The sequence below is a fragment of the Pseudophryne corroboree genome, chromosome 5 (assembly GCF_028390025.1).
Source record: "Pseudophryne corroboree isolate aPseCor3 chromosome 5, aPseCor3.hap2, whole genome shotgun sequence".
Lineage (NCBI taxonomy): Eukaryota > Metazoa > Chordata > Amphibia > Anura > Myobatrachidae > Pseudophryne > Pseudophryne corroboree.
The window spans coordinates 795,932,347-795,959,225 of record NC_086448.1 but is presented as its reverse complement, the minus strand read 5'-3'; positions in this window follow the sequence as shown (position 1 = coordinate 795,959,225).

Genomic DNA, 26,879 nt, shown 5'->3' with positions numbered 1-26,879 from the left:
CCGCCATTTCTATACGGAACCATAATTCCCAGTATTATCTCCCAGGGTTATCTCCCCATCCTGCCCATTTTACGGAAGTTAGAAGTATCTACCACCACCACACCAACCATCCCCCCCTTCCCCACACCCATCTCTAATTGCATACCTCCCAACATTTTTAAAGCAGAGATCGGGACAATGGCGACAGAAAAGGTGCGTGGGCTGTAAAAAAAAGGTGTGGTTTTGCAGTAGTGCCGCTATTGCAAGCCACGCCCCCCATTTTTGTCACTGAGGGGGCATGCCCAGCGCTCTGTGAGCTGCTGGCATGCACCCTCTCCCTCCATCTCTAGTGAACAGACGCTGTGCGCATGCGCACAGCCTCTATTCACCGCTGCTCTGCTAAGCAGGGCAGCGAGTGACAGAGCCTCCCAGCTGCCCCCCCCCACCATGGGTCAGCAGGACAGTCCCAAAAAAACGGGACTGTCCCACGAAAATCAGGACAGTTGGGAGGTATGTAATTGGGCAGCCCCTTGATTGACGTCTCCCATTACACAACGTCTGTTTGGGCTCATGACTCATAAACAAGCAGCAGACACAGGCAGGCAGGGCCGAACTGCCCATCTGGCACTTCTGGCATGCCAGAAGGGCTGGTGGGCCGGTCCAGCACATAGATAACTGGGAAAGATAGCTGCGCGCAGTCCAGACCCCCCTGACTCATGAGAATGCAGCAGCACTACAGATCTGCGAGGAGCTGTGTGAGTCTCAGCGCACCATCCACTTAGTCCACTCTCAGCCAATCATCAGGCTGTTTCTATGGCAGCGGCCGCTGATTGGCTGAGGGTGCAGAGAACCACATGGACAGCTGCCATTCTCCGGGGAAGCACTGCACATACAGAATGTATTTATACAGTATGTATATATACAGTGCTTCTGTGTCTGCAGGATCGGGCAAGTTTTTTTTATTTTGCCAAGCCCTACGGATTCCTACTGGAGATGGGGACTGACCTGCACCAGGGAGTAGCGGTAAGTATGTAGAGTGAGTGTGAGTATGGGTCAATGTGTAATAAAACATATGGTGTGTCGTCTGTTTTTTATATATATATTTCCTCTACAGTAGGTGTTCAGGTGCCTGCGGGCCCATACAGTCCAGGCATATTGGCACTTGTGGTTCTCCAAGTGCCAACATGCCGGGGCCGGCTTGCTTGGGACCTGTAGTCCCACCTTAACAGACAATATTACTTCTAACTTTAACCAGCATCAACTCCGTATCCAACACCCAGGGAGATAACTCCGGACTTCAACCCAGATCAGGGGTATACTCGGGAGTGGGGACCCCTTTATTGGCTGGGTCCCCACTCCCAAGGAATCCCTGGGACATGGGCTGACTAGTTGTGGGAGGATAATGTTTTGGCCCCACACATTTGGGGGACACATTTTTTTTGTTTTTTTAACCATTTAATTACAGTGTAAGACACGGAAGCACTGCATAGATAACACTGATCTGTGCAGGCCTCGGCAGAGTAAGCTGCTCGCAGGCAGGTCTGTTGGATTCGGGTACAATGAGACTGAACCCATTCACGTCTAAACACAACTGCATAGACTATCGGAAAACATGATTCTGTCAAACACGAATATTAGTAACTTTGAGTGTTTGATCTTGAAAAACTCTCCCCGATCCCAGTGATGCTCAGCATGTTTAATCTTGACCAAACATGGGGCCTAAGGGGTCATTCCGAGTTGATCGCTCGCTAGCTACATTTAGTAGCCGTGCAAACGCATAGTCGCCGCCCACGGGGGAGTGTATTTTCGCTTTGCAAGTGTGCAAACGCGTGTGCAGCCGAGCGGGACGAAAAAGTTTTTTGCAGTTTCTGAGTTGCCCAGAACTTGCTCAGCCCTTGCGATCACTTCGGACTTTTTGGTCACGGAATTGACGTCAGACACCCGCCCTGCAAACTCTTGGACACACCTGCTTTTTTCCAAACACTCCCTGAAAACGGTCAGTTTCCGCCCAGAAACACCCACTTCCTGTCAATCACACTCCGATCACTTCAACGATGAAAATTCTTCATTCTGCCGTGAGTAAATCTACTAAGTTTTGAGCAAAAATACTTAGTGCATGCACACTGCGTACCATGCGCATGCGCATTTTCGCATTAATCGCTCCGTTGCGAAAATTGACAACGAGCGAACAACTCGGAATGACCCCCAATGTGTTATATTTAGAGGACAACAAAATCCCAAAATTGAAACTTTGAAAAATGAACCATAAAGATAAAATTCATAATCGTTCAGTTTTAACCTGGCTGTAGATGTATGCTGTGTTGCTTTAATGTGAGTGGCAGAAGTTGCATCATTGCCATCCAACTTGTTATTCTGGAGGTGCCTCTGCAGCCATTGTTCAGCAAGAATGCAACTAGTAAAGTCACACTTCCGCAGTTCTCCAGAGATTTGCACACGGACCACTTGACACTGACAATACATTGCAGCTCTGTTTAAAAGTAATGTTCTAACTCCTCTCTCTACTGCACGCAGCTGTAGCTCCTCCCAAAATCATTAGGACTGTGGCCTTATGGAAGCTGTTATGAGTCCAGGAGTTGAGGCTGCAGTAATTTCAGCTGCTGTGACATCACTGCCCCTGTCTGTGAAGCCACCGATCCATACAAGGCATTTCTGCAAAACATTTCAGCAATTTAATGTTGCTCCATGATAGGAATCTAGTTTTTGCAGTGCTCCACAAAACTAGGAACACCAGCCTGACTAATCCTTAGGTATGCCAAGGAATGCCAGCACTTCACCCAATTCCTGCCAGCGCAGTCTCCTGCTCATCAACAGCACAATGTGCTTTTCTGGGTATGCTTATGCAAACTGCAGCATGCAGAGTCACCGAAGAGGATTTTGTACCATGCCTCACCGGTCAGAGCTTTGTAAATGAGGCCCTCTCTGTGTAATAGAAGCTCTTCCCACCTAACATGTGACTTGATGCAGAGAAAATATACATGGGGGGGGGAAGCTTATACAGGGAAAAGACCCTGGTTCCTGCTGGGCCCCTCCAAGAAGCACTGGCCGGGGTAATTAGTACCCGCTCCCCCCCAGCGCCTGTGCTCCCATGAAGTCGGAGGGGTTAGGAGACATGATGATGGCGATGCAATGCCGCAAATTTCCCATATTTCTACCACCTTGACCCGTCTTGGAGGACAGAGGGGAAAAGTTGGTAAATATGTATTAATGTCAATTATGGGTCTATTCATGAAGCAGTGAAAAGTGTGGAGAAGTGAGCCAGTGGAGAAGTTGTCCATGGCATCCAATCAGAATTGAAGTAACATCTATAATTTGCATACTATACAATTGTACGGAGCAGCTGATTGGTTGCCATGGGCAACTTCTCCACAGGCTCACTTCTCTGCTCTTTTCACTGCTTCATGAATAGACCCCTTAGTGAGCTTACCTGCTTGTTAAGAAGACATTATAGTTCCGGGTATCACTATAAGGCACTATGAAATCAGCAGCGGATCTTGCACCGGGCAAGCAGGACTTTTGCCCGGGGCGCCGCCTTCCGGAGGGGGCAGGGCGCCATCCGGAGGGCGCCGCACCAGGGCAAGATCCGCTGCTGCTGTGCCCCCCGCTGCCTGCTGCTGTGAAGGGAAACTAGACGCGTACGCGTCTAGTTTCCCTTCGTGGAGAGGTCCTTTACTGTGCGGTGCGCGATGACGTCATCGCGCACCGCACAGCAAAGGTCCTCTCCACGAAGGGAACTAGACGCTACGCGCGCGTCTAGTTCCCTTCGTGGAGAGGACCTTTGCTGTGCGGTGCGCAATGACGTCATCGCGCACCGCACATCATTTCAGTCTGTACAGGGGGCGTAAATTACCATGCCCCCTGTGCGAAGCCACGCCCCCTATTGCCGCCCGGGGCGCACAGAGCCCCAGAACCGGCCCTGTATGAAATATACAGCAGACTGTGTCAGACTAGCACAGATTGACAGCGAATATTTGGGGGTCATAAGGGGATGAGAGGAAATTTTAATTTAACTGGAAAATTACTTTCAAGGAATGTGTATACTTAATGAATACCAATTACAGTAGGCAAATGAATCATATCACATTGCACTCCATAAAATATAGTGATTGCTGTAAAAGAAAATTACATCTATTGATCTTTTTTTTTTTGCTCAAGTGGAAAAACTGGTCCCAATTTCCAGTCTTGCCCCATAAGGATGGATAATAAAAGCTACTTTCTGTATTCATTTCTTGTTCCGTGGAAGTGCCTCCTGTGCGCTAGCAGGGAGCGAGTGACCCCATTCACTGGAAGTTTTCCCTTTGCCTGGTCCGCAGTCCAGGTGGTAGAGGAAAATCGCTCCTTATGCAGTCACTGCAGTGAACACACTTTTTCAATTATACAAATAATTGATCCTGCCTTCAGCTTTTGTATAAAGCTAACTTGTGATTTGTACCATTGTGTCGGTGCACATTAGTATATAGAGAGGTATTTACATTAATCCCAATCCTTTATAATGACAGGATGTCTATTTGTTTTACTTGCATTTCAGTGTCAAGGATTCACATAATGTGGCACTATTCATCAATCCATATGTCACAGTAATCCTCAATGCACCAGTTCGTGCTGAAGGCCTCATTTGGAATTAGGAGTAGATCCAGCGACAATTTGCAATTTTGCACCTTGGCAAAACTATGTTGCAATGCAACCGGGGTGGGGGCAAATTTCAGCTGTGTGGACAGAGTTAGACGATAGAGTCCAAATCTCAGCGTAAAAATAAAGCTGCACAAAAGCCTGCAGTATTTTCTCTGCAAAAAATACATAAATAAAATTAAAAATTTGTTACATGCCCCCTGTAAGGCCCATCAGACACCCCGCATGCCCGTTTTGTGCCATCAAACTTCTCCAAATGGCCACTTTGTGCCATGGAACCCATCCATATGCCCCCTTGTCCCATTAGACTCCTCCACATGCCCACTTTGTCGTCAGACCCCTCCATATGCCCCTATGTGTCATCAGACCCCTCCACATGCCTGCTTTGTGCCATCAGACCTCTCCATATGCCAATTTGTGCCATCAGACCTCTCCATATGCCCCCTTGTGCCATTAGACTCCTCCACATGCCCCCTTGTACCATCAGATCCCTCCACATGCCCATTTGTGCTATCAGACCCCTCCATATGCCCCCCTGTGTCATCAGACCACTCCACATGTCCATTTGTGCCATGAGACCCCTTCATATGGCCCCTTGTGCCATCAGTCCCCTCCATATGCCTGCTCTGTGTCATCAGACCTCTCCATATGCCCATTTGTGCCATCAGACCTCTCCATGTGCCCCCTTGTGCCATCAGACCCCTCCATATGCCTGCTCTGTGTCATCAGACCTATCCATATGCCCATTTGTGCCATCAGACCTCTCCATGTGCCCCCTTGTGTCATCAGACCCCTCCACACGCCCCTTGTGATGATGCCATGGTGCAGCCAATCAGATGACATTGCACAGTGCACAGGATGCCTGCAGCCACTTATGTTGATGATGCCTCATAGCATCATCATCTGGTGACGTCTGGCAGCCGTGCCATAGCCAAATGTGTCAAGGGACCACTAGTAGTGAGGCATCACAGATGAGCCACGTGACAATCTCAGAGTCACTCGCTGTCCCTGTTTAAAACTCCTTCCATGTAAAAGAGGTAGTGCCTGGGGATCACTGACTAAGCCATGCTGCTCACATAGACTTAGGCAAGGAAAGCAAGGGCAACTTTAGGCTCTGGTGCAGCTACTCTTTGGCTCTCCTACCTATGCTACATGAGTAAGTTTGACTAAAGCCGTTGCTATGCCTGCAGCGTAGAGGAACCTTGGTGAAAGCTATCAGCCTAGCAAACATGGGACTATATAGACCAATAAGAAGCACAGACAGGTCCACACAGTCACTTTTCCCTGCCCAAAATCTGGCCCCATCTGCTCCCACCATTATCTCTGCCATCCCAGTTACTCTGGGCTCATGGACAGGAGCAGCAAGGCCAGGCACACAACAGGGTCCAGAAGTCCATGCTGAGGTTTCAACAATGGGGGAATGGTACTTTATTCACCTCTGCAATAGCAGAGACAGTTTTAGGTTCAACATACAGTCAATGGAGTCAGCGGGTCTACTGTGTTTATGAAGAGTCAGGTTGTAAATTGTCAATTTGGATTGTTTCTGCCCAACATTTAAAAGGGCATTGCTTTTACTAGCCATGTCTTGCTAGTAGAAGCATTGCCTTCTTAAATGTCGGACAGAAACAGAAACATGATCCGCAATGATGGGTTTTTAAAACCGACTCTTGATAAATAAACCCCAGCATCTCTAACACCGTCCCCTCCAGAGGTGTCATCATACACCAAAGCAACAGAGGTACACACAGTCTCACCGTACGGTATATTCATTTGTCAGGCTAAACTTTGGATTTGTGAGCCGATATTCCTGCGACGTGGTAATTTCCTCCAAAGCAGCACTACTTCCACACGCAGGAACAAATGTGAGTAAACTTGAAGGAGACAAAATGGTAGAACCAAAGGGTCTGGTCATGAGTTGCACGTAATGCGTTCTCAATTTCCAGACGCCTACGGCAAGCGTCTATGTGACTATTATGGGGGACATGTACTAAGCAGTGAAAAGAGTGGGGAAGTGAGCCAGTGGAGAAGTTGCCCATGGCAACCCATTAGCATTGAAGAAACAATGCGTAACGTAACAAGTTACCACTCAGTAGCACCCATCCAGCCATCCCTGAGAAGTGACTGAGCTGCGTCCGACTTAGAAATGCACGTAACTGTTCTAAGTTGCGTATGTTTGCTGCGACACATGCGCAGTTCGCTGAAAACCGAGAGATGCACGCGGCAGAGAATCAGGCAAGAATCGCCTCCTAAGCCGCATTATGCCGCGGCACAGCAACAAAGTCGCCAGGTCCTACAATGAAGTGCATTTGCACATTCTGCACTCTCAGAAGAGACCGTTACTGTGCGACAATCATCGTTAGTCTACCAGTAACAATAAAAACTACAGGAGGGAGATGACGCAGGCTTTGTATTTGATGGTTTATTTTTCTCAAATCAAGGAAATAGAACCCATGGGACTTAGAACGAAATACATATTCGTTTATGAGGTCCTTTATACTGCAGATGATAATTTTATCAATATGTTACTAACCCTCTGCAAATTATGTATTATTGTGGAAGGCAGATTGTCACCTGGTTTAAATCTTAGCATTACCCATAAGAACATTGATTTTTGCGGAGCCCTCTACTTATAAATTTAGGAGGTTAAGTGGCTTGTATCCATGTTTCTCCCGCACCATGCCATCTTTCATTTAGTCTCTTGGAAGATACATTTTATTGATAATTATTTAGAAGGAGAAATCATGTTCAGCCCTGCGTGGGAGGCCGCGGAATGACGGAGATACAAGGGGAATAGGGGAAATACTGAGAGCAACATCACTCACAACCGCCTCAGCACACAGCATGGAAAATACATAGGGCCTAATTCAGAGCTAATTCACTCTGAAGCTCTTTATGGAGTGTGCCCGCTCAGCGGGTGCACTGCACGTGCGCACCCAGTGAGATGCGAAAACTTCTCACTGGTGCGATCGCCTCTGCCTGACTGACAGGCAGAAGCGGTCGCAGGGCGTACCAACGGAGTTAGAACGCTGTTGGGAGGACGTAGTCCGGACAACGGAGGAATGTCAAAACCGTTGCTGGGGCGGGCCACGGCGACTGTGTGACGTCACACGCAGTCGCTGCGATCCAAAACATTGCGGGTAGCCGCCTGCCAGTGCCGCTAGGCTGCACAGGCAGGGAGCTATACGGCGGGTGCGAAAGCATCAATGCCATGCGATGGTTTCTCACCTGTGCGAGGGGCAGTGGTGTCAAAAGGGGAGTGCGGGGGGTGCGGCCCGCACCCTGGTGTCACCCGCCGAGGGGTGACACCAAAGTGCCGGCTCCTGCTCAGTGACAGGTGCCGGGTGCTGCACTGTAATATTACGTGCAGCAACCCGGCTTCTGTCATCATGTAGCAGCCGGCACTGAAGAAATTAAAGTGTCCGGGGCCAGCCCGCATCTCCCGGACCCACGATGTGTCAAAAATGGGGGTCGGGACGCAAAGCCACGGCCCGTCCTGCAAAGCCACACCCCATCCCGTGAAACCACGCCCATTTTCCCGCCTTCACCAGGTGTTTGAGAGGTAAGTGACTCCTCTGGCGAGGGGGGTAGGGCCTGACATGCGGGGCGGACTAGCCCTGTGCTGGGCGTCCCCCCGCATGTCAGAAAATCTAATCGTAGGTAGCTATGCTAAGTTTAACACATCTACGATCAGCTATGAATCACCCCCATAAATGCTGTATATACTATCTGGAAAACATATAACTATGGTACGGGATATAGTCAAAAGGTCAACAATAGCAATATCATCATTTATGATGTCAACGTTAAATGTTAAAAGGTGAAATGTTAACATTGTCAGAATGCTGATATTAGGGTTAGGCTGCGGGCATAGTTGCCCACCTTGCTGCCCCCTCCTCCGGGAGGTGGCAGCGTGGTAGGCAATAGAGGAGTGGCCATGGCAAGGTGGACTGTCCGGGGGCGTGGCTGGCGGCAAGGTGGGCTGACCAGGGGGCTTGGCCGGTGGCATGATGGGCTGCCTGGGGGCGTGGTGTCACAATTGCATCATCGTGGCTCCGCCCCCGCTATACAGTGCCGAGAAAACAGGCTTTGTATAGTGGGGGGTGGAGCTACAATGACGCAATTTAGCGTGAATCATGTCATCTGATCCCCCCTCAGATCGCCCACTTGTTCTCTCTTGTGGGTGGCTAAAGGAGGGTGAGGGGGCTGCTTTGAAAAGTGGGAGACATGCATACATTTTCGGGGGGCGGGGAGACCCACACAATTTTGGTGAGCCTCCCGCCCATTCTGGGAGAGTAGGCAAGTATGGATGCGGGACTGGATGGTAAGGCTGTGGAGGGAGGGAGGTTAGGGTTAGGCTGCGGGACTAGAGTGTTAGGATGGTGGGAGGAGAGAGGTTAGGCTGCGCGACTGGAGGGTTATGTTGTAGAGGAAGGCTAGTGTTAGGCTGTGGGAGGGGAGGGTGAGGTTGCAGGGGGAGGTTAGGGTTAGGCTGCGGAAGGAAGGGGTAGGCTGCAGGGGGAGGTTAGGGCTAGGCTACGGGGGGGGGGGAGGGAGTTAGGGTTAGGCTGCGGGACTGGAGGTCAGAGTGCAGGGGGAGGTTTGGGTTAGGATGCAGAAGGGATAGTTAGTGTTAGGCTGCGGGGAGGGAGATTATGGTTAGTCTGCAGGGGGAGGTTAGGGTTAGGATGTGGGAGGGAGTTTGTTAGGCTGGGGATGAAGGTAAGGGGTAGGCTGCAGGGAGGGAGATTAGGGTTAGGGTGCGGGGGAAGGTTAGGGTTAGGTTGCGGGTGGGATGGTTAGTGTTAGGCTGCAGTGGAAGTGTTAGGGTTAGGCTGCAGTGAGGTAGATTAGGGTTTGGTTACAAGAGGAGGTTAGGGTTAGGCTGTAAAGGGATGTAAGGGTTAGGCTGCGGGGAGGAGGTTAGAGTTAGGATGTGAAAGGGGGGTTAGTGTTAGGCTGGGGGAATGGAGATAGGGGTTAGGCTGCGGGGAGGTAGGTTAGGGTTCAGCACTAGAGGAACAGTTAGGGGTAGTTATTAAGTTTAGAGTCGGCGAGGAATACTTACCGGAAAGCTAATGACTGCAGTTCTGACCCAGAAGTGACGGTCGGTCACATGACTACCGGTTTAACCCAGAAGATTCTGATGCAGCCGCAAGGAGAAGATAAGTAACGAATAGAGACAATGGGCCTAATTCAGACCTGATCGTAGCCGTGCCGGGGGACGCTCAGCATAGGGCTAGTCCGCCCCACATGTCTGCCCCCTCCCCCCCGCACAAGTACAAAAGCATCACACATCGGCGATGCTTTTGTGCTTGACGAGTAACTCCCTACCTGCGCGCTGGCAGAGCACTTCCCATCGCTGTCCGGGTCGCAGCGGCTGCGTGTGACATCATGCAGCCACCGCGGGCCACCCCACACACGGTCCCCCAAAACGGCGGCCAAACGCCGCCGACCCACCCCCTCCCGCCTGGCGACCGTATCTGCTTGGGAAACAGGCAGAGGCGATCGCTGGGCTGAGATGGCCATAGGTTGTCTGGCATGCGCCAGCGTACTGCGGCGCATGCGCAGTTCAGACCTGATCAGCTGCTGTGCGAAAACACACAGCAGCGATCAGGTCTGAATTAGGCCCAATATTTTGATATTCTAACATGTCAACATTTCCTCACTGTCTACATGATGAATACCCAACCCCTATAGCAAATGATACATTTTTTGCATCAGTCCATTTAAAGAAAAGAATGGCCGTCTTTGGACGGAAATCTCTGCTCTGGATCTCTATTTAGGGTCTGCTGTATGAACTCTTCCACTTGCTCCAATAACTGAATATTTGGTTAATGATTTAATGATTCCCAGTATATGTAGTGATAGGTATTTATGAAAAAGTCTGTCGGAATAGGCTTTCTACCTAGAAAGCATCGGTCTGCTGCCCTATGTACCCCGGCTTGTTTAAAGCCTTGCAGTATTATTTTATTTTATTTTTTATTTAGCGCACATATAGTACGCAGCGCCTTACAGAGAACATTTCAGTCATTCACGTAGGCTTTACTGTATTATCACTGGAGTTTTGGGACAAGGATACACCTAGATTAATGGCCTAAGGGGGTCATTCGCAGCACAGCGATCATGTAAAAAAAACGGCAAAACTGCACATGCTTATGTACCGCAATGCGCAGGCGCGTCGTACGGGTACACAGAGGAACGGTACTGGGCGATGGATTTAGCCGAAGATTCCATTCGCACAGCCGAACTCAATGTGATTGACAGAAAGAGGGCGTTTATGGGTGGCAACTAACCATTTTCTGGGAGTGTTTGGGAAAACACAGGCGTTTGCAGGATGAGTGTCTGACGTCAATTCCGGGACCGGACAGGCTGAAGTGATTGCAGCGGCTGAGTAAGTCCTGGGCTACTCAGAAACTGCACAAAATGTTTTTGCTATGCTCGGCTGCAAAGGCGTTCGCACACTTGCAAAGCAAAAATACACTCCCCCGTGGGCGGCAACTATGCGTTTGCACTGCTGCATAAAGTAGCTAGCGAGCGAACAACTCGGAATGACCCCCTCAATTACAACTGCTCTATAAATGAATGTTAACTAGGTAACACAATTGTTATGTAAGCACGTATCAGTCATGTACAAACTGCACGTTTCATTGGAAATGTATGCTTATGGCTGCTTTCTGCACTGATTTTCGAGGTTTCCATAGCATAATGTTCGCAAGTTAACGATCCCTGCAATTAGGGAACTATTATGTAATACATTTGTGTCTAACGCTGCTGAATTTTAAGTGGGGAAAGTCATGACTCATGATTGCTGGTGGTATTCAATCATGGCACCACTGGTAGAAATTATACGGCGGTGCCAGTAACGCCTCCTCTGCAATCAAATTTCTGGTCTAATTATAGAACAGCCACCTGACCTTGCTGTCTGGTTTTTGATCACACAGAAGCCATGATTAGTACAGTTGCCTCACACTTGAGATGTAGCTCTACCTGTCATGAATCAACATCATTATAACCATTAGAGGTGTCACTTGCACAATTTATGTTTTCCTTAATCTGGCAATTTTTAACTACGAAAGTGTACCTGTCACCAACGCACAGCGGAGACAGCCATTTTGATGGCCCCAGCGATATTTAGTGGATACATTGGGGTAAATTTACTAAGATTCGTATTTTCCCGTTTGAGGTCAAAGTTCAATCACGAATGACATCGAAAGTGTAAATATGCAACTTTTTGAATTGATTACGACTAATTTACTAAGCTGCCGTATTCTGCATTTTCGGTTTTTCCGATGTCGATGTCATTCGTTTTTTTAGGCAGTGTTTTACGTGAGTGACTTGTAAAACACTGCCGACTTTAATACAATGAATCTCGGCCGGATCTGAGAGATCCGTGCAGGGCTTCATTGTGCACCTTGTAAAAAAAAAATGTTTAAACTTAAAAAAAAAAATTGCGTGGGGTCCCCCCTCCTAAACCAAACCAGCCTCAGGCTCTTTGAGCCGGCCCTGGTTGCAAAAATATGGGGAAAAAATTGACAGGGGTTCCCCCATATTTAAACAACCAGCATCGGGCTCTGCGCCTGGTCCTGGTTCCAAAAATACGGGGGACAAAAAGCGTAGGGGTCCCCCGTATTTTTGAAACCAGCACCGGGCTCCACTAGCTGGACAGATAATGCCACAGCCGGGGGTCACTTTTATACAGTGCCTTGCGGCCGTGGCATCAAATATCCAACTAGTCACCCCTGGCCGGGGTACCCTGGGGGAGTGGGGACCCCTTCAATCAAGGGGTCCCCCCCCCCAGCCACCCAAGGGCCAGGGGTGAAGCCCGAGGCTGTCCCCCCCATCCAATGGGCTGCGGATGGGGGGCTGATAGCCTTTGTTGAAAGTTATGAATATTGTTTTTAGTAGCAGTACTACAAGTCCCAGCAAGCCTCCCCCGCAAGCTGGTACTTGGAGAACCACAAGTACCAGCATGCGGCGGAAAACCGGGCCCGCTGGTACCTGTAGTACTACTACTAAAAAAATACCCCAATAAAGACATTACACACACACCTTGAAAGTATAACTTTAATGCATACATACACACCACCATATACACATACTTACCTTATGTTCACACGAGGGTCGGTCCTCTTCTCCAGTAGAATCCATGGTGTACCTGTTGAAAAAATTCTACTCACCAAATCCAGTGTAGAGGGCTCCTCGGGTAATCCATTTGTAATCCACGTACTTGTAAAAATAAAAAAACGGGACACCCGACCACGAACTGAAAGGGGACCCATGTTTTCACATGGGACCCCTTTCCCCGAATGCCAGAAACCCCCTCTGACTGATGTCTAAGTGGGTTTCTTCAGCCAATCAGGGAGCGCCACGTTGTGGCACCCTCCTGATCGGCTGTGTGCTCCTGTACTGTCTGACAGGCGGCACATGGCAGTGTTACAATGTAGCGCCTATGCGCTCCATTGTAACCAATGGTGGGAACTTTGTGGTCAGCGGTGAGGTCACTTTCGGTCAACCGCTGACCACAAAGTTCCCACCATTGGTTACAATGGAGCGCATAGGCGCTACATTGTAACACTGCCGTGTGCCGCCTGTCAGACAGTACAGGAGCACACAGCCGATCAGGAGGGTGCTACAACGTGGCGCTCCCTGATTGGCTGAAGAAACCCACTTAGACATCAGTCAGAGGGGGTTTCTGGCATTCGGGGAAAGGGGTCCCATGTGAAAACATGGGGCCCCTTTCAGTTCGTGGTCGGGTGTCCCGTTTTTTTATTTTTACAAGTACGTGGATTACAAATGGATTACCCGAGGAGCCCTCTACACTGGATTTGGTGAGTAGGATTTTTTCAACAGGTACACCTTGGATTCTACATGGAGAAGAGGACCGACCCTCGTGTGAACATAAGGTAAGTATGTGTATATGGTGGTGTGTATGTATGCATTAAAGTTATACTTTCAAGGTGTGTGTGTAATGTCTTTATTGGGGTATTTTTTTAGTAGTAGTACTACAGGTACCAGCGGGCCCAGTTTTCCGCCGCATGCTGGTACTTGTGGTTCTCCAAGTACCAGCTTGCGGGGGAGGCTTGCTGGGACTTGTAGTACTGCTACTAAAAACAATATTCATAACTTTCAACAAAGGCTATCAGCCCCCCATCCGCAGCCCATTGGATGGGGGGGGCAGCCTCGGGCTTCACCCCTGGCCCTTGGGTGGCTGGGGGGGGGGACCCCTTGATTGAAGGGGTCCCCACTCCCCCAGGGTACCCCGGCCAGGGGTGACTAGTTGGATATTTGATGCCACGGCCGCAAGGCACTGTATAAAAGTGACCCCCGGCTGTGGCATTATCTGTCCAGCTAGTGGAGCCCGGTGCTGGTTTCAAAAATACGGGGGACCCCTATGCTTTTTGTCCCCCGTATTTTTGGAACCAGGACCAGGCGCAGAGCCCGGTGCTGGTTGTTTAAATATGAGGGAACCCCTGTCAATTTTTTTCCCATATTTTTGCAACCAGGGCCGGCTCAAAGAGCCCGAGGCTGGTTTGGTTTAGGAGGGGGGACCCCACGCATTTAAAAAAAAAAAATTAAAACATTTCCCACCCCTTCCCACTGAAAAACATGCACGGATCTCATGGATCCGTGCATGCCTATCCAAACACGGGATAAAAAAGCAGGTCTGGGTTTTTGTAGCACTTTTTCACGATTTGTATTTCATCACGGCAGTGTTTGGCTATTGTCGGCAGTGTTTGTGTTTTGCACTTTTTAGTAAATTCCCGATTTCTAGCAAATTGCAGGCGTATTTGACCGATGGTGTATTGATTCGTGATTTTTTCCTAGGACATCCAAAATATTACGAATGCCCTCATCACTGCCGTGATTTTTGCTTAGTAAATTACAGAGATGACACTTTGAAGAAAAAACGGCATCTCGGTCAAAATCGGGACCTTAGTAAATATACCCCGCTGTGAGGACTCAGCGTTGTAAACACTTACCAGCCCGCTAAGCGTAGGTGCTTGTTTCTGTATTTCAGCATCATGCCCCTCTGTCACCACTTAGCAGTGTCTGTCATGTCTTACCCAAGCGCTCCTGCCTGTATCCCATTCTCTGGGCGCTGCCATATTGGCCCTGGTCAGCTGACCATGAACAGGCCAATCGAAGGGCGCTTCCGGTCCAGCTGACCATTTCCACCAATGGCTGAGGAGCAAGGGGGATAAAAGGCACCTTCTGATGATCAGAAGGCAGCATAGTAACGTTTGTCTTCAGGCATCCTGTGGCTCCAATTACCAGGTCCCCCTGCGTATCTGCATATCTTACTAGCTATTCCATATGCATTTTTACTAAGCTATTCCGGTTAAACCTGGATCCATTGTGCTAAGCCATTCCAGTTCAAGCCTGGATCCATTGTGCCAAGCTATATTGTAGCCAAATGGGAAGCGTAAGGGGGCACTGCTCTTTCATAACTGTGACCTCCTGCCATACAATGCTGCAATTGTCAGAACTGTAGAACGGGAACATAGCCATGATGACGCAATTCTACACAAACTGCGTCATCAAGCCACCTGCTCCACCCACTTCACTCAGAAAGTGGGTAACAACAGGTATCCATGGGGGGGAAAGGGGGGCGGGGGGGCAGTAGACTTGCCCAGTTTTCTGGGCATTTGGGAGAACCACCCGAGATTCGGGAGTCTCCTGAACATTGCCGGAGAGAAAAGGCAAGTATGGCTCATGTTGTCACTTGTAACTGCCGTTGTTTTTTAATGAGTATAATATATACTTTACAAATGTTTTATTTTATTTATTAAATGCGTGAGTGTGACTTTGGAGCTTGACCCGGACTTCTGTAATAAGGGCCCTCATTTCGAGTTGTTCGCTCGCTAGCTGCTTTTAGCAGTCGTGCATACGCTAAGCCGCCGCCCTCTGGGAGTGTATCTTAGCTTAGCAGAAGTGCGAACGAAAGGATCGCAGCGCTGCTACAAAAAAAAATGTGTGCAGTTTCAGAGTAGCTCCAGACCTACTCCTAGCTAGCGATCACTTCAGACTGTTTAGTTCCTGTTTTGACGTCACGAACACGCCCGGCGTTCGGCCAGCCACTACACCGTTTCCCCAGCCACTCCTGCGTTTGTATCTGACACGCCTGCGTTTTTACACACACTCCCCGAAAACGGTCAGTTACCTCCCAGAAACACCCACTTCCTGTCAATCACTCTGCGGCCAGCAGTGCGACTGAAAAGCGTCGCTAGACCTTGTGTGAAACTGCATCGGCTTTTGTGAAAGTACGTCGCGCGTGCGCATTGTGTCGCATATGCATGCGCAGAAGTGCCGATTTTTAGCCTGATCGCTGCGCTGCGAACAACGGCAGCTAGCGATCAACTCGGAATGACCCCCAAAATGTCTTAAAAAGTAACACGTAAAATAGTGAACTAACTTACAAACCAGCATATAATAAAGCACATTCCCTATAGTATTTAGGGGAGGCATTTAATATGCCGGCTGTCGGGATCCCGGCGCTCAGCATACCGACAACTAATCTCCCTCTTGGGGTGTCCACGACACCCCTGGATGGAGAACAAATAGCATGGCACACTTAGTGCGCCACCGTGCCCACAGCGTGGCGAGCGCAGCGAGCCCGCAAGGGACTCTTTTGCACTCGCCCCGCTGCCGGCATTTTGGCGGTCGGGATCCCGGCGACGGTATGCTGGGCGCCGGGATCCCGAGTGCCGGCCAAACATAGTACACCCAGTATTTAGGTATCTGCTTTCCGCTCACGAGTTAGTGCAACAAAGAACAAACATAAACTAAAACAAATGGGAGATTAAGTAACATATAGTCCTGGAAGTCCGGTGAAGTGAGCGATCTAACTAGATTTGGCATGCATGCAGGCCAATCTGGAGTCAGCGATAGCGACACGCGGTGCCGTGCATCGCTATCGCTATGGGTCATACACATGGAGAGATCTGCGCTTTGGGGGTCAGTCCGAATTGTTCGCTAGCTGTTTTCGTTCGCAGCGCAGCGAATAGATAAAAAAGCGGCACTTCTACGCATGCGTATGGGGCGCAATGCGCACGCGCGACGTACTTTCACAACAGCCGATGCAGTTTCACACAAGGTCTAGCGATGCTTTTCAGTCGCACTGCTGGCCGCAGAGTGATTGACAGGAAGTGGGTGTTTCTGGGAGGTAACTGGCCGTTTTTGGGGAGTGTGTGGAAAAACGCAGGCGTGCCAGATACAAACACAGGCGTGCCTGGCCGAACGCAGGGCGTGTTCGTGACGTCAAAACAGGAACTAAATAGACTGAAGTGATCGCAAGCTAGGAGTAGGTCTGGAGCTGCTCAGAAATTACACAATCTTTTTTTGTAGCCGCTGTGCGATCCTTTCAGTCGCACTTCTGCTAAGCTAAAATACACTCCCAGAGGGTGGCGGCTTAGCGTTTGCACGGCTGCTAAAAGCAGCTAGCGAGCGAACAACTCGGAATGAGGGCCTTCATTTCTAAGCAGTCTAGTAAAATTGCTTAGAAATGAAGCACACATCGCTACGTATGTACTGTACCCCCCTTAACTCTCTCACATGTGCAGCGATTTGTGAGTCCTGTTACACTGATTCAGGAACAGTGAGATTCATGCACTAATGTGCTGAGCCCTAATCCCGCACATTCTCCTGTTTGTAGGCATACAGTACACACAGGAGAATTATGCATCCAATTTCTGACTGTATAATAATACCCCTTTCACACAGAAAGTCAAATTACCGGATTAAGAAGTTCTACCCAGTAATTTGGTGATAAACACGTGTCAACCCAGGTTGAAATTCCCGGGACTTCGACCCAGGAATTTACCAGGGTCGGAGATCTGGAAATTTTTAAACCTGGGTTGACCTTTTCACGCAGACAAAATACCTGTGTTGATCTGCAAATTACTGGGTTGAACTGCTGCACTTGGTAATTTGCTTCCCTGTGTGAAAGGGGGGTTCATGCTGGGTCCGGCTAAGAAGCCAGGAATTTCAGACGTTTCTGTCTGAAAAGCGTATGAGTAACGTATTTATAAAGGAGTGCACTTTTCATTTATCCTGCCCAAAAAATTAATTCTTTCCGGAGGGGAGATGCATTTTGGCCATTATCGTATAGCTCCATATGAACCCATTTCTGCAACGCAAGATAACAAATCGCAGCATCCCGCAGGAGGGAATGATGCAGTTTCCACTAGGATTTGGGCCGGATGTGGGAAGGTGATCTACTCTCCCGGAAGTACATGGCTACTCGCAGAGGCGGATTTGCCATAGGGTTTGCAAGGAAGATCCCCGGTGGGCCGACGCACCCGCGGGGCCTGTTTTGTTTGAGGACATGTGGTCCTTTTTATAGACATAATGAATAAGATGCAAAATAATTTGCATATATGACAATTACTTTGCCACTTAGCCTGTGATTGCAGATGATCTAGTGTATGCTCTGTCTGCCGGCTTGGCTGACATATAAGATTGAGTGAATAGCGATTGGGATACGGTTGGTGTAATAAGCAAGAAAATATATCTTTCTAAAGAATGATATTGGTGGTCATTCCGAGTTGATCGCTAGCTGCTTTAGTTCGCAGCACAGTAATCAGGCAAAAAAAAAGGGCACTTCTGCGCATGCGTATGGGGCGCAATGCGCACGCACGACGTACTTTCACAAAAGCCGTTGCAGTTTCACACAAGGTCTAGCGACGCTTTTCAGTCGCACTGCTGACCGCAGAGTGATTGACAGGAAGTGGGTGTTTCTGGGTGTCAACTGACCGTTTTCAGGGAGTGAGTGAAAAAATGCAGGTGTGCCAGATGAAAACGCAGGCGTGACTGGTGAAACGTAGGAGTGGCTGGCCGAACGCAGGGCGTGTTTGTGACGTCAAAACAGAAACTAAATAGTCTGTAGTGATCGCAAGCTAGGAGTAGGTCTGGAGCTACTCTGAAGCTGCACAAAATTATTTTGTAGCCGCTGTGCGACCCTTTCGTTTGCACTTCTGCTAAGCTAAGATACACTCCCAGAGGGCGGCAGCTTAGCGTTTGCACGGCTGCTAAAAGCAGCTAGCGAGCGAACAACTCGGAATGAGGGCCATAGTTTCCTAAATTCTGAAGGTGTATCATATAATGTGCTCATAATATGTAATTTCATTTCTTTTTAACTTCCCTCTTGATGCTGGACATGCCCACTATCTGGAAAGTCTTGGGGGGAGGGTGCTGCTGCCATGGCCCATGGCTAGACCTTACACCTCTGCTGCTGCCCATGTGGGACCACTAGTACAATTTTTTCCAGGGCTGCTTTTTGGGGGTAATTCCAAGTTGATCGCAGCAGGAATTTTGTTAGCAGTTGGGCAAAACCATGTGCACTGCAAGGGAGGCAGATATAACATGTGCAGAGAGAGTTAGATTTGGGTGGGTTATTTTATTTCTGTACAGGGTAAATACTGGCTGCTTTATTTTTACACTGCAATTTAGATTGCAGATTGAACACACCACACCCAAATCTAACTCTCTCTGCACATGTTATATCTGCCTCCCCTGCAGTGCACATGGCTTTGCCCAACTGCTAACAAAATTCCTGCTGCGATCAACTTGGAATTACCCACTTTGTTCCCAATCCGCCCCTGGCTACTCCCCCCCCAAATTTTGGAGCCTGGCTGATGTTCCGGGAGAGCAGGGTCTTAACAAGGGGTGCTGCCTCCCAGGATGCATTGCAAGGCCAAGGGGACAGCTTGGTTGCGTCTCCATATTCAGCATGCGGGGTGTCTGGGAAAGTGCAAGGAGGGGCCCACGGAGGCTGTCCACTGGCGTATCTATAATGGGTGCAGTGAGTGCGGTGCACACGAGCCCCTGAGTCCAGAGGGGTCCCCACCGCACACGCTGCATCCATTTTTTGAATACTCTCCCCTCTGGAGTCCTGCACCGATGTCAGCATTGCTGTTGAATCACCGTGAAAATGGCGCAGCAGCCATTTTTCACGGTGTTTTGAGCATGCACATCAGAGAAATCACTGAGAAAATGGCCTCCACACCATTTTCCCGGTGATCTGCGCATGTGCAGTAAGGTCTGGGCCAGGGGCGTCTCTAGAGAGGAGGGGACCCGTGTGCAGACTCCGTGTGTGGGGCCCCTCCTCTCCTGTAGCCGTTGCGCCGCAGCTAGTGCTCTGAGCGCTGTAGACTCTGGCACAGTGTCAGAATCTACAGCGCATGCGCAGGACTCCGAAAAATGGATGTCACGCCATTTTCTCGGAGTCCTGTGCATGCCAGAGTCTCTAGTGGTCAGTGCGCTAGCAGCGGCGCGACAGAAAGGTAAGTATAGGAGAAATGGGTGCAGTGTGTGCGGTGTGGGCCCCCTTTGGACTCAGGGGCCCGTGTGCACCGCACACACTGCACCCATTATAGAAACACCAATGGTCTGAGCCCTCTAGAGCTCAAACTCTCAGCGCTGCCGGCAGAGAAGAGGGAGCCCGAACGGAGGAGGCAGCACACGGGCCTCCTTCTCTCTTAAAGCGTCCCTGGGGCTGCCCAGGGTGTCTCCGCATCCTGCTACGCTACGGCCCTGCAGTGCACTCAGTTCTGCATACATGTGCACACTTTCTCAGCACTGCTATTGCAGTATTGCATGCTGGGAGAAAGAAAAACGTGTCAAGTCCTGATTACATTGCATTAGAACTTTTACATTTCTGCCCTCAGCTACTGCTGACTCATCACGCCTCATACACAACTGATTCATGTCTGACAGAACTCATGGGCGTCCCAGACCGTGTTTATTTCATGTGTCACATTTGCACTTTTCAATGTGTTTTTTCATTGGTAGAATTTCCTTTCTGTGAAATCCTCATTATAGGTATAATTTAAAATCTTAACAGTGATTGTGATGACAAAATGATACGTTACAGAATTCCGAACTGCCTGCACGAATGGCTCTGCTGCCCTCGTGTGGATAAAGCACTAGCAGCTCTCTATTGTGCTGGGCTTGGGCCTTGTCAGCTACTGACTACTGGCTTGTACAAAGCTTTGAATATGTTTAAACTTGGTTTCTCTGAATCCATCAATGTAGACTGAAAAGTGTATTCATCCCACAAGTCTTTATATGAAAATGACAATTCTGATAAACCAAGGTATTTTCAGTGGGGTAACTAGAAATTTTTCTCCCCCAAGCCAAAAAATTCTCTGTCCCCTTCTCATAATTGGCACTAGCAAAGTGAAGAAATTGTGCGCGCCTAAGGTGCACTCGGAAAAAGGGGTGTGGTTTCATTAAAATGGGTGTTACTTCGATGAAAGGGGCGTGGCGTTGCAGGAAAAGACTACCTTGTACCCCAGTTTTGCACAGAAAAAAATAATAATCTTGATTCATGCCCCTTCCATTATTTGTCATTATTCCTCCTTACAGCATAGTTGCCGACTTCTGGGCTGCTCTCTCCAGGAGAGAGCAGCCCGTCGGCTCAGCAGGGGGCAGTGAGGTGACGTGACAGGGGGGCGGGCCAGAGGTGGAACGGAGGCGGGCCAGAGGCGGAATGGGGCGTGGCTTCTGGACAGCGTCATTTAAGCCACGCCCCCGCTGTGTAATGCCGCGATTACCGGCATTATACAGCAGGGGGGCGTGGTTACGATGACGCGATTCAACAAGAATCGCGTCATAGCCTGCCAGGACCGCCCACTTTACTCGTTAAGTGGGCGGCGGGCAGGGGGTGACCCGCGGATATCAGGAGACTTGCCTGCTCTTCCGGGGGGCCGGGAGGGTCACCCGTTTTTCGGGAGCCTCCCGGCCATTCCGGGAGGGTAGGCAAGTATGCCTTACAGTAATGCTCCTTACACATTATGCCATACACTGCAATGTCCCTTAGACATTATGCCACACACCGTAATGCCTGTGACACATTACACCACACCGCAATGCCTGTTATACATTATGCCACACACTGCAGTGTCCCTGAGACATTATACCACATACAATGCACGTGATACAGTATACCACACACCGTCATGCCTGTAACACATTATGACACACACCATCATGCCTGTGACACATTACGCCTCGCATCACAATGCCCGTTATACATTATGCTACACACTACAATGCCCCTGAGATATTATACCACATACAATGCACGTGATACAGTATACCACACACCGTCATGCCTGTGACACATTATGACACACACCGCAATGTCCGTGATACATTATGCCACACATCGCAATGCCCGTTATATATTATGCCACACACCGCAAAGCCCATTACACATTAAGCCCTACAGTAAGGCTTCTAATTACTTTTAAATTACCTGCTCGTTGCCAGGGGTTTCATGATCTTGGTTTCGTGCTCTGGGTGTTATGCTCGTTGCCAGAGGTTTCATGCGCTGGGTGTCAAGCTCGTTGCCAGGGGCTAATGCTTGTTGCCAGGGATTTCATGCACTGGGTGTCATGCTCGTTGCCAGAGGTTTCATGCGCTAGGTGTTATGCTCGTTGCCAGAGGCTTCTTGCGCTGGGTGTCAAGCTCGTTGTCAGGGGGTAATGCTTGTTGCCAGGGATTTCATGCACTGGGTGTCATGCTTGTTAGTTGTTGCTAGGGAGTAATGCTGCCCAACCCGCCCCCCCTTCCCTGCTGTTTAGTGAGCAATGCTGCCCGATCCCCCCTTCCCGCTGCCTCTGAAGGTTGTAGTGAGCCGCGGGCACCGCTGCCCGATCCCCCCGTTGCTGCTGCCGCCACCGCACCAGGGTAGCAAGATGGCAGGGCTGTAGGGTGCCGCGGCCAGCGCTATGCGCTCCCGCTGGTCCCGGCACTTCCTAGACGATAGAGGTCAAATATGACCTCTAGCATGTCTCCTCCATAGCGGCGACCATTTTGGAAGGGACATTTAGCAGTTTAGCCGTCCACATGTCAATCTGCTCTGAATCGGCGGCGGCACCCCCCGCAGCCCTGCGCCTTCGCAGTGGCTGCGGGGTTGGGAGTTATGCCACTGGGTATTTTGGGGTTTAGCAAAGATGTATGGAGAGAGAAGAGGAGGCCCGTGTGCAGTCTCCATCTGGGCCCTGTCCTCTCTAGCCGGCAGAGCAGTAGACTCTGGGCACTAGGGGGGCAGTTCAGACCTGATCACTGCTGTGCGTTTTCGCACAGCGGGCGATCAGATCTGAACTGCGCATGCGTATGCCCTGCAATGCGCTGGCGCGTCAGACAACAGCATCGGGCGTCGGTGTCTAGCGATGGGATGGTGCGAAAAAAATGATTGCACGGGTGATCGCAAGGTGATTGACAGGAAGCAGCTGTTTGTGGGTGGCAACTGACCATTTTGCAGGAGTGTCCGGAAAAACGCAGGCGCGTTTGGAGGGAAGGTGTCTGACATCAGCTCCGGCCCCGAACACCCGGAATACATCGCAGCGGGTGAGTAAGTCCTGCACACACTTATTTTACAAATGCAATCACACACCTGCACAGACTTTACCCTTCCCTCTGTAGGCGGCGACTATCTGATCGCAGGGCTGCAAAAAATGCACCCTATCTGATCGCAGGTCTGAATGACCCCCTAGAGTCACTAGGAGACCCTAGCACTTTCCAGAGTCTAGTGTGCATGCGCAGGTCTCCAGGAAAATGGCGCCATGGCCATTTTACCAGTGATTTTCCTACTGCGGGATCCCAACAGTCAGAAGACCGACAGCCAAATCCTGATGGCCAGGATCCCAACGGATCCCGGTTAGTATTTTCGCCCCTCCCGCAGCCTATCCCTAACCTCCCTCACCCCCCAAGCCTAAACCCGACCACACACCCCATCACCCCTGTTCGCAGCCTAACCCTAACTTCCCACACTCCTGCAGACTAAGCATAACCCCCTGTACTTAACTCCGGGATCCATTGGAATTCTGACCATTGGGATCCTGGCTGCCAGGATTTTGGCTGCATACCATATAAAACTGTGATACCCACGTTTGGGGTACCCCTTCTGCTAGTTAAACCAGCTGCAAACGCACTGTGAGGATTAAAACCCTTTTAACACTGGTTGCTAAGCAACCATGGCACCCAGGAGAGAAATATGTATAGCACTAGGACCCTGGGCTTTCCATCAGGATCCCTGCAGAGCGGGAAGCTGGGAGCGCTCTGATTGGCCGTGTGTGTGGGGAGAGAAGAAGGGAGGAGAGCTGCAGTGAGCAGAGAGCAGCATGGCAGTGAAACAGGAGGCAGTGTGTCATGTGTGGGTGTGAAGAGCTGTACGCGGAGGTCTGGAGGCGCGCTGCGCTGGGAGAGACTGGGCACCGAGAGAAGGCTGTCATCCTGAAAAACAGCAGTGAGAAGCGACCGGCAGGAGCTGGCAACAGCAGCAGAGAATACAGGTACTCTACCTCACCCCAGACAGCCCCCACCTATGGGCACCCAGACCAACAGTGATCACCCTGACAGCTTGCAACATCACAGCCCCCTTGGGACAGATCACAGCAGGACTCTATGTACAAGGAGAGGGACACGTGTGATTTATTTGGGGCTGCCTGCCACTCTACCAGAGAGCCTTAAGGGATAGGGTTGTGTGAAACCCCCTGCTTCCCCTTACCACTTCAATTGCAGGGAAAACACGAAGTGACACTTATCCCTAGACTGTTTGAGCTGCAGCACCATGTGTGTGCCAGGATTGGGTAATTTGCTCTGTGTCCCACTGTATGCTGATATCAGTTCTTACTCCACAGCGCCCTCTATTTGAAGCTCATTGCTACACTGTGCTATGACTTACTCCACAGCGCCCTCTATTTGAAGCTCATTGCTACACTGTGCTATGACTTACTCCACAGCGCCCTCTATTGGAAACTGGTGCTATACATTGCAAGTAGCTGCTCCACGGCACCACCCGTTGGATTACAAATACTGTGCACAGTGCAAACTCATTCTACAGCACCCCCTGTAGGACATTGATATAGCTGGAACATTTTGTCAGCAGCGTAAACTGAACACATCCAATCTAGCTCCATCTGGCGGACACTTTAGTAAATACGGAGTGGATAGAAATGCCAGCCCACGCTTATGTTGTACTTTTGTTTGGGTAAATGCAGTGGCGGATCCAGGGGGGGGGGGGCACTCGGGCCCGTGCCCCCCTGTCGTTTGTGGCCTCCGTCCCCCGTCCCTCTGTCGTCGTCCCCCCGGCGCCGCACAGGGAGATGACGGGCGCCCGCTGAGATTGTGTTACCAGCGGGCGCCCGTCTCCCTGCACAGCGGTAGCCGGAGGCCGGAGCTCAGTACTGAGCTCCGGCTTCCGACGCTGTCACTGTGCGGCGTGCGCTATGGGAGAGACGTCAGTCATGACGTCTCAAAGTGCTGAGGAGAGGACGACAAGAGAGGAGGAGGACTGCAGAGATCTGGAAGCGGGAACGGGGCTTGGTAAGTATGTTGTGTTTTGTCTTCTTCAGTGCAGCGGGGGCATCTACTGGGGGCAAACTACGGGGGGGACATTACTACTGGGGGCATCAACAAGGGGCATTACTACTGAGGGGGCTTTACTACTGGGGGCGCATTACTACTGGGGGCATTATTACTGGGGGAGCATCTACTGGGGGCATTACTACTGGGGGCATCAACAAGGGACATTACCACTGGGTGGAGGGAGGGCATTACTACTGGGGGCATTATTACTGGGGGAGCATCTACTGGGGGCATTACTACTGGGGGCATCAACAAGGGGCATTACTACTGGGGGGGCATTACTACTGGGGGCATTATTACTGGGGGAGCAACTACTGGGGGCATTACTACTTGGGGGCATCAACAAATGACATTACTACTGGGTGGGGGGGCATTACTACTGGGGGCATTATTACTGGGGGAGCATCTGCTGGGGGCATTACTACTGGGGGGCATCAACAAGGGGCATTACTACTGGGGGCATCAACAAGGGGCATTACTACTGGGGGCATCAACAAGGGACATTACTACTGGGTGGGGGGGCATTACTACTGGGGGCATTATTACTGGGGGAGCATCTACTGGGGGCATTACTACTGGGGGGCATCAACAAGGGGCATTACTACTGGGGGCATCAACAAGGGACATTACTACTGCGTGGGGGGGGCATTACTACTGGAGGCATTATTACTGGGGGAGCATCTACTGGGGGCATTACTACTGGGGAGTCAACTATTGGGGGCAACCTCCTAGGGGGCATTACTACTGGGGGCAAACTACTGGAGGACATTATTACTGGGGGCAAACTACTGGGGGACATTATTACTGGGGGCATCTACTGGGGGCAAACTACTGGGGGACATTATTACTTGGGGCCAACTACAAAGGGGCTAACTACTGGGGGCATACTACAGGAGGGCATTACTACTGGCGGCTTAACTACAGGGGCATTACTACTTGGGGGCTAAACTACAGGGGGGCCAAACTACTGGGGGCATAACTACAGGGGCCAAACTACTGGGGGATAACTACAGGGGCAAAACTACTGGGGGCAGTACTACTGGGGGCTAAACTACAAGGGGGGGCATAACTACAGGGGCTAAACTACAATGGGGCAAACTACAGGGGGGGCATTACTACTGGTGGCTAAACTACAAGCAGGCAAACTACTGGGGGCATTACCACTGGGAGGCTAAACTAAAGGGGGGGTAAACTACTGGGGTCATAACTGCAGGGGCATTACCACTGGGGGCATAGCTACTAGGGCGCCAAATGACTGGGGGCATTACTACAGGCAACATTACTACTGGGGGCAATACGGGCATTGCATAAGGGGCACCACTACTATGGGGTCTATATAAGGGGCACTACCAGTACAGTGGACATTGCATAATGAGCGCTACAACTGTGGACATTGTATAAGAAGCGCCACCTCACATGCACCGAAGCCGCACGCAAATGTACTTGCCCCTTCCATGGTGCCCCCCCTATCATTTTCTTCTGGATCCGCCCCTGGGTAAATGCCTAATTGTATTGCAGCATTATTCCGGACTGATGCAGTTGATTGTCAAAGTCCTTCTTGTGTTCTAATTGCAACATTACACATTTATACTTGATGTTACAGGTTGCTTCAACAAACAGGTCGTGTTGATATGTAAATGTACTTGGCTGGTAATACCCAAATATCATTTGTAGTGGTGACTAGTGAAACCAACTATAATAAATTGTTGTCAATACGATTCTGTGTTCTATCTATATGTGTGGGGCTCTCTTGGGGTGTCCACCCTTCTGCCACAGGCTCCTGAAGAAGAAGTCGGGAGAGGTCTTAAAGCCGCAAGCGTCTATTGAAGAAAGCAGGTACAATTGCACTCACACACGCAGGGGGGCTATCACAAAACTAC